Raw genomic sequence first — 7,174 nt, forward strand, 5'->3', positions numbered from 1 at the left:
TGGAGTTGCAAAGTGTTGGAATGGGCTCAAGGAGATGACGGTGGGGATTTCTCAGTTCTTGAGGGTCAATGTTATTTTGTCTGGATCTGTAGGAGAGAAAATGTCCATCATTTCCAAAAAAAGAAAGCAAGTCTGCAGTCAGAAGAAAGAGGAGGGTAGGCAGCTAACATTTGTCGAACAGATTTCCTCATACACAGTCTGGGTGCTGGTCCACTTGGGCTTAGAATCTTTAGGCTTTGCCTCTCTCCTTAACACAGAAGGCAGTATACATCACCTGTAACCATTAATTTCTGCATTTCTTCTTGTTGTGAAACTTTTAAATTCCTGCTCTGAAGATGTCAGCTAGGAATTAATAGAAAAATCTCCCCCCATCGCCCTTCCCCAGCAGTAGCAGAGACTGCCCAGGAAGGGAGAGATGCTGTTCATGCAGGGTGGACCCTTTTGATCTCCCCGGCTTCTAAGAACCCCCATTCCTCATCCTATGGCTTCAGCTAACTGCTCTGGAGGAGGCAAAAGGTTAAACACAGAGAGAGGCAGGAGTGAAATGGCAGCCAAATGGGAGAGCCCAAGTAGGTCATTGAATAGGTATCTATGTGTTATGATGTGATTCCGGTGACGAGTTCTTTCTCAGGATGTAAACAGGGTTATAAAAACAGAGTTTTGAGATCTTTGTGCTCTGTTAGAAGTAAAACAAATATTTAGGAAATGGCAATAGGTGCATTGTTAGTAGCTACTATCAGTGAATCCTAAATTTCAGAATTAAAACTTGAAATTTAAGGACTGGCATCATTATTTGTGAAAGGACTTGAGAGTAGCTACTGAGATTCAAAACGCAGGATCTGCCCTGAAGTGCTTACTAGCTCAGGCTGACAAAACCAGTAGATATTAATATTCTGTATTGTATATGAAACTGGCACTGAAAATTGTTTTTCCTTTTAAAAAATATGTTCAGATTAACATTTTAACTTTTTTTCCTTTTTCTGGTGGACGTGGGAGGTAAGCATTATCTGTCCCTTTAGGCATAAGACAAAAGCAAATCACAGACAGGGAAGTGACCTGGCTAAGCTCTCAGAGTAGTCATGTCTCTATCTACACTGGCATTTGAACAGGGAACTTCAAACCCAGCAGCCACCAAGCTGGCCTTCTCCTCAGGAGTAAGATGACAGCTCCAATCTCTTAGCAGATGTAAAGGATCTTGTGTATATAGAATACATAAGTAAATGTGCGCAGGAGGGAAAGAGACTCAGTCTGGTAAAACTGATGGAAAGAAGACAAATTACCTGGACTCAGTTCTGGTTCACTGAACTTTTTTTTAAATAAGCTTTTGGTTTTGAAATAATTTTAAATGTATAGAAAAGCTCCAAAGATAATATAGATGGTTCCCATATAAATGTCATCGTTTCCCCTGATATTAGCATTTTATATTTGATTTCTTTAATTTTGCAGTCATTTTGAATGCATGCATGCATGCCTGTATGCTCAGTCTCTCAGTTGTGTCTGACTCTTTGCTACCCAATGGACCTGCCAGCCTCCTGTGTCCATAGACTCCTCCAGGCAAGAATACTGGAGTGGTTTGCCAGTGTCCAGGGGATCTTCCCTACCCAGGAATCAAACCTGTTCTCCCTAAATGCATGATTATCCCTTAAATAGAGCCTTGTCTACAAGTGGGTTTGTTTCTATCACTTTCCTATAACATTTTCCAAAAATTTACTGCCAAGAGAGACTAACCTATGTGTCTGATGAAGATTCAATAAGTGAACACTAAAATTGCTATTATAAAGTCACTGGAGAGTTTTACCCACAGCTGCCATTGCTACAAAAGGGGAAGGAAGAGAAGAAAGAAGACTATTTGATAGCATAACAGAAGAAATAACTTTCAACTAAAAGGAGAGCCTTTTCTGGTAACTTTCAGTTCAGAAGGCTCTTCTTCCAGCAGGAACCATTGAGGCTATATCGCAATGTGGCAATGACAGACAGTTTTTCAAATAGCATTTTACTAAATAAACATCAAAGAAGATATGCATTTCCCCAAATCCTTCTATTTGTTGAACTATAAATGGAAACAGAATTAACTAGGACTAGAAAAATGTGGTTGATGGTGGAGGTTCAGGAGGGAGGAGCCATGGGTGTACCTGTGGCTGATTCTTGTTGATGTGTGACAGAAAACCACAAACTTCTGTAAAGCAATTATCCTTCCATTAGAAAATAGTGGCAAAAAAAGTTTAAAAAAATTGGTTGATAGTGATGCTCATCTTTGAAGTTGGGACTCTGAGCAATTGCAGACTGAGTGGGGAATTTCTACAATGCTTGCAAGGAGGTGAATCACAGATCAGTGGAGGATATGGAAGTGTGTGGGACCCAAGAAGATCAGAATGCCACAGAGAAGTGCCACTGATGAAGAGTACACGGGAAGGACCCAGCCTGGGTTTCCTGTCATTCGGTGAGGAGCAACCAACACCACGTACTGGACTAATACAACAATTATATTTGTTTGTTTTTTGAGTTCCTTAAATATGCATTTCTGCTTAAGCAAAAAACTATGGAAGAAAGGATATGACATTTCTAATATTCGACCATTTTTATCCCTCAAACTGGGGCTTCCACATTGTTTCCCCTCAGTTCAGTTCAGGCACTCAGTTGTGTCCAACTCTTTGCTACCCCATGAACCACAGCACGCCAGGCCTCCCTGTCCATCACCAACTCCCGGAGTTTACTCAAACGCATGTCCATCAAGTCAGTGATGCCATCCAACCATCTCATCCTTTGTCTTCCCCTTCTCCTCTTGCCTTCAGTCTTTCCCAGCATCAGGGTCTTTTCAGATGAGTCGGCTCTTCGCATCAGGTGGCCAAAGTATTGGAGTTTCAGCTTCAGCATGAGTCCTTCCAATGAACACCCAGCACTGATCTCCTTTAGGATGGGCTGGTTGGATCTCCTTGCAGTCCAAGGGACTCTCAAGAGTCTTCTCCAACACCACGGTTCAAAATCATCAGTTCTTTGGCACTCAGCTTTCTTTATAGTCCAACTCTCACATCCATACGTGACCACAGGAAAAACCATAGCCTTGACTAGATGGACCTTTGTTGACAAAGTAATGCCTCTGCTTTTGAATATGCTATCTAGGTTGGTCATAACTTTCCTTCCAAGGAGTAAGCGTCTTTTAATTTTATGGCTGCAATCACCATCTGCAGTGATTTTGGAGCCCCCTAAAATAAAGTCTGACACTGTTTCCACTGTTTCCCCATGTATTTGCCATGAAGTGATGGGACCAGATGCCATAATCTTAGTTTTCTGAATGTTGAGCTTTAAAAAGCCAACTTTTTTCACTCTCCTCTTTCACTTTCATCAAGAGGCTCTTTAGTTCTTCTTCACTTTCTGCCATAAGGGTGGTATCATCTGCATATCTGAGGTGATTGATATTTCTCCCGGCAATCTTGATTCCAGCTTGTGCTTCTTCCAGTCCAGCGTTTCTCATGATGTACTCTGCATATAAGTTAGATAAGCAGGGTGACAATATACAGCCTTGACATACTCCTTTTCCTATTTGGAACCAGCCTGTTGTTCCATGTCCAGTTCGAACTGTTGCTTCCTGACCTGCATATAGGTTTCTCAAGAGGCAGGTCAGGTGGTCTGGTATTCCCATCTCTTTCAGAATTTTCCACAGTTTATTGTGATCCACACAGTCAACAGCTTTGGCATAGTCAATAAAGCAGAAATAGATGTTTTTCTGGAACTCTCTTGCTTTTTCGATGATCCAGAGGATGTTGGCAATTTGATCTCTGGTTCCTCTGCCTTTTCTAAAAGGAGCTTGAAGATCTGGAAGTTCACGGTTCACGTACTGATTAAGACTGGCTTGGAGAATTTTGAGCATTACTTTACTAGCGTGTGAGATGAGTGCAATTGTGTGGTAGTTTGAACATTCTTTGGCATTGTCTTTCTTTGGGATTGGAATGGAAACTGACCTTTTCCAGTCCTGTGGCCACTGCTGAATTTTCCAAATTTGCTGGCATATTGAGTGCAGCACTTTGACAGCATCATCTTTTAGGATTTGAAATAGCTCAACTGGAATTCCATCACCTCCACTAGCTTTGTTCTTAGTGATGCTTCCTAAGGCCCACTTGACTTCACATTCCAGAATGTCTGGTTCTATCACACCATGGTGATTATCTGGGTCATGAAGATCTTTTTTGTATAGTTCTTCTGTGTATTCTTGTCACCTCTTCTTAATATCTTCTGCTTCTGTTAGGTCCACACCATCTCTGTCCTTTATTGAGCCCTTCTTTGCATGAAATGTTCCCTTGGTATCTGTAATTTTCTTGAAGAGATCTCTAGTCTTTCCCATTCTATTGTTTTCCTCTATTTCTTTGCATTGATTAGTGAGGAGGGCGTTCTTATATCTCCTTGCTATTCTTTGGAACTCTGCATTCAAATGGGTATATCTTTCCTTTTCTCCTTTGCTTTTTGCTTCTCTTCTTTTCACAGTTATTTGTAAGGCCTGCTCAGACAGCCATTTTGCTTTTTTGTATTTCTTTTTCTTGGGGATGGTCATGTTCCCCCTAATGCCTAGTAAATTAAAACTGGTTAATTAAAAGATTTTTCACTTGTTTTCACTTTATGTTTTTGTTGTTTTTTTTTAAACTTGAAAGTAAAGAACAGTTATTTGAGCTAGAAAAATCCAACTGACATTTGCTATGAGAATACCTAGAATAGGCAGACAGATGAGCAGACCTTTTGACAAAATGCAGTCTTCCTGTGTGTCAGTCCATTGATATTAATTTTATATTTTCTTCCCAGGATTAAATTGGTTGTGTGTATTTAGATTTTTGAATTTTACAGATTTAGTAGTATGTAGCATTTCCCCCACCCCCAGGGATCTAAGAAAGTGTATCTGAAAAAATGATTACTTATCATTACATTTAATTCTCAACCATAAGGTGGCATCACATCACTTGTTATGTCAAACAAGCCGACTTTTTCTGCTCACTTAAATGACTAATACTCTGCACATGCCTTCAAGTTATAGGTGTAACATATGGTTGAATTTTGAAGTTTAGAAGCAAACATTGGAAACTGGCATCTTCATATAGGTGTTTAGCATTTTTGTCCTTATATTTGATCTTTTTATATTATGTCTGAGAAGTTAGTAATAGAATAAGCTATTACTATATTAGCTAATACTATGTTTTGTCTCATTAAAATATGTAAGGCAGTTTCTTGCATATATAGAAGCTTCTCAAAAATATTCACTGCATGATTAAATTAAAATATTCCTTTAATAGGCTTTACCCTCAGGAATTCGTTTTCTCATTTGTCAAGTTGAATTTACAGCATACTTTTATTGCTATGACCCATTTCTTACCAGAATAAGAAGCTTATTTTCATGAAGAAGTTAAACCCAACTGAACACATTTAATTTCCCTACTACCCTTTAAAAACACATTACTTTTTCAAAAACATACCACTTTTCTTTGCTTAATTAGAAATGTCCAGAACTTGCAAATTACATAAATATGCTGGTTTACTTTCTCTAGTTGGTTCATTGAAAATTATAGTTCAGTTTTGAAAAACTGAATAGAAGTTTTGCTTCATTTTCCTCTGTAAAACATCTTGTACCTTTGTAGAAAACATAAACACTTTCTGTATAAAACCTCTCTTTCTTCAGATGGAGTGATTTTGTTCTCGGAACTCGTGTGTGTGTGTGTGTGTGTGTATGACAGAAGTTTTATTACAGTGAAAAAGGACAGAGGAACCTTCTGACACAATCATCAGAAGAGGGATGGAGAGTGCCCCCCACCATGGTAGTCTTGTCAGTTCAGTTCAGTTCAGTCGCTCATTTGTGTCTGACTCTTTGCGACCCCATGGACTGCAGCACACTTCCCTGTCCATCAGGTTTCCCCGACCATCACCAAGTCCCGGAGCTTGCTCATACTCATGTCCATCGAGTTGGTGATGCCATCCAACCATCTCACCCTCTGTTGTCTCCTTCTCCCCCTGCCTTCAATCTTTTCCAGCATCAGGGTCTTTGCCAATGAGTCAGTTCTTTGCATCAAGTGGACAAAGTATTGGAGTTTCAGCTTCAGCATCAGCCCTTCCAATGAATATTCAGGACTGATCTCCTTTAGGATGGGCTGGTTGGATCTCCTTGCAGTCCAAGGAACTCTCAAGAATCTTCTGCAACACCACAGTTCAAAAGCATCAATTCTTCAGTGCTCAGCTTTCTTAATAGTCAAATTCTCACATCCATACATGAGTACTGGAAAAACGATAGCGTTGACTAGATGGACGTTTGTTGGGAAAGTAATATCTCTGCTTTTGAATACACTGTCTTGGTTGGTCATAGCTTTTCTTCCAAGGAGTAAGCGTCTTTTAATTTCATGACTGCAATCACCATCTGCAGTGATTTTGGAGCCCCCAAAATAAAGTCTTTATTCCCATGGCTAAAGTTGGTAGTCTTATCAAGGCCTTATATACTTTTACCAGATCCACTCCCACAACATACATCTTAAGAAAGCAAGATTAGTCAGAAGGTTCTTGTTAAGAAGGAGAAAGGTCCTCAAGCAAGTTACATTGTTGTTATATAATCATTAGTACAGAGCTTAAGGAGAAACACCCTTGAGCAAGATGAATTGTTTTTTTGTCTGATCATTAGCTCTGGGCTTAAAGAAAAAGTGTCTTTTGTGACTAAGACAAAGGAATGTAGAAAGAAAAGTTTGTCCTTTACTTCTCCAGAATGCTGGACCCCTTTCTCCTCCTTGAGAACCCTGTACCCATTCCTCCTTCAGGGCCCCAGACTCCTTATTAGCCTACTTAAGAATTGTTCTTGGAACTCTTTGTTTAAGGTTTTGTGGGAAGTTAGTGCCACTTGGTTTGCAGGGAATACTCCCACAAGGTGTGTTGTAAGGCACCTTAAAAGTTTAGTTAGGAATTCGGAGGTTGCAATAAGGAGACATCTCTCTAAATGAGTGAGAACAGTGTTTCTATTACATTGATTGAACTGATTCCATGAATTGAGGTTTGACTGTAACTGCTCCAGGTGGCCCTAGTGGTAAAGAATTCACCTGCCAATGCAGGAGACGCAAGAGATGTGGGTTCGTTTCTGAGGTTGAGAAGATCCTCTGGAAAAGGAAATGGCAACCCTCTCCAGTATTCTTGCCTGGAAAATTCCATGGACAGAGGA

At 40.0% G+C, this 7,174-nt stretch overlaps 1 pseudogene; it reads left to right on the top strand.

Annotated features, from left to right (window-relative positions):
- The window catches only part of LOC104988482, a 14,644-nt pseudogene extending 14,149 nt beyond the window's left edge, over positions 1–495 (top strand).
- Positions 496–7,174: the final 6,679 nt, after the last annotated feature.

Source organism: Bison bison, unplaced genomic scaffold (genome assembly GCF_000754665.1).
Source record: "Bison bison bison isolate TAMUID 2011002044 unplaced genomic scaffold, Bison_UMD1.0 scf7180017864134, whole genome shotgun sequence".
Lineage (NCBI taxonomy): Eukaryota > Metazoa > Chordata > Mammalia > Artiodactyla > Bovidae > Bison > Bison bison.